A 2,017-nucleotide genomic window follows, 5' to 3' on the forward strand; every position below is an offset into this window, starting at 1 on the left:
ATGGCGGGCTACCAGGGGTCGAAGTCCCCCATTGAAATGAATGGCGGGCTACCAGGGGTCGAAATCCCCCATTGAAATGAATGGCGGGCGACCAGGGGTCGAAATCCCCCATTGAAATGAATGGCGGGCAACCAGGGGTCGAAAGTCCCCATTGAAATGAATGGCGGGCGACCAGGGGTCGAAATTCCCCATTGAAATGAATGGCGGGCAACCAGGGGTCGAAATTCCCATTGAAATGAATGGGCCCATTCATTTTCAATGGCCGGGCTACCAGGGGCGCAGTACCACCTGTCGTCATTAGGGGCGCTGTAGATAGGGGACCGAGTCCCCCCATTCGAGAGGTTTGCACCCAAACCTCAAAATGGTTGGTGTACAATTATAGGAGAGACCTTTTTAAGACGTGGGAGCTCCAGGGCAAATCAAGGGAGGCTCGACCAACCCATATCCGCTTTAGATGCACTTTAGGTCGGACTCCCTTGCCAGATGGTCCCCTCCTCAGCCTGGTTCTCGAATTTTTTCTAAGTCAGCCCAACTTGGAAATATTTTCAGAGTGCCACTTTCAAGGGAGTTTCGCCCAACCCCTATCCGCCTAAGAGGCACTTCAGGTCGGCCTGACTGGCCACATTTTCCCCCTCCTCATCCTGGTTCTCGAATTTTTCTAAGTCAGCCAAACTTGGAAATTTTTTCAGAGTGCCACTTTCAAGGGAGTTTCGCCCAACCCCTTATCCGCCTAAGAGGCACTTCGGGTCGGCCTGACTGGCCACATTTTCCCCCTCCTCATCCTGGTTCTCGAATTTTTTCTAAGTCAGCCAAACTTGGAAATTTTTTCAGAGTGCCACTTTCAAGGGAGTTTCGCCCAACCCCTATCCGCCTAAGAGGCACTTCAGGTCGGCCTGACTGGCCACATTTTCCCCCTCCTCATCCTGGTTCTCGAATTTTTTCTAAGTCAGCCAAACTTGGAAATTTTTTCAGAGTGCCACTTTCAAGGGAGTTTCGCCCAACCCCTATCCGCCTAAGAGGCACTTCGGGTCGGCCTGACTGGCCACATTTTCCCCCTCCTCATCCTGGTTCTCGAATTTTTTCTAAGTCAGCCAAACTTGGAAATTTTTTCAGAGTGCCACTTTCAAGGGAGTTTCGCCCAACCCCTATCCGCCTAAGAGGCACTTCGGGTCGGCCTGACTGGCCACATTTTCCCCCTCCTCATCCTGGTTCTCGAATTTTTTCTAAGTCAGCCAAACTTGGAAATTTTTTCAGAGTGCCACTTTCAAGGGAGTTTCGCCCAACCCCTATCCGCCTAAGAGGCACTTCGGGTCGGCCTGACTGGCCACATTTTCCCCCTCCTCATCCTGGTTCTCGAATTTTTTCTAAGTCAGCCAAACTTGGAAATTTTTTCAGAGTGCCACTTTCAAGGGAGTTTCGCCCAACCCCTATCCGCCTAAGAGGCACTTCGGGTCGGCCTGACTGGCCACATTTTCCCCCTCCTCATCCTGGTTCTCGAATTTTTTCTAAGTCAGCCAAACTTGGAAATTTTTTCAGAGTGCCACTTTCAAGGGAGTTTCGCCCAACCCCTATCCGCCTAAGAGGCACTTCGGGTCGGCCTGACTGGCCACATTTTCCCCCTCCTCATCCTGGTTCTCGAATTTTTTCTAAGTCAGCCAAACTTGGAAATTTTTTCAGAGTGCCACTTCCAAGGGAGTTTCGCCCAATCCCTATCCGACTTAGAGGCACTTCGGGTCGGCCTCCCTGGCCAGATTTTCCCCCTCCTCAGCCCCGGTCTCAAATTTTTTTCCAAGTCGGCCGATCTTCCGGATATTTTCAGAGCGCCGCCCCCGGAGCCTCCGGAGCCTCGGCAGCAGGCCGTCGCCCGCGACACGCCGCACCTTCTCCCACGTACGAACGGCATCCAAGACCCGCCTTCGGAGGGCCCCCGCCGGCCGGCCTCGCGCCGGTGTTCGGGCGGGCGGCTCCTCCGGCTCGCGGGTCGCCTTACAGCGCCCCGGCCACCGCGAACGCCGGC

The sequence above is a fragment of the Leptonotus elevatus genome, unplaced genomic scaffold (assembly GCF_054856555.1).
Source record: "Leptonotus elevatus isolate MCC_2025b unplaced genomic scaffold, RoL_Lele_1.0 HiC_scaffold_245, whole genome shotgun sequence".
Taxonomy (NCBI): domain Eukaryota; kingdom Metazoa; phylum Chordata; class Actinopteri; order Syngnathiformes; family Syngnathidae; genus Leptonotus; species Leptonotus elevatus.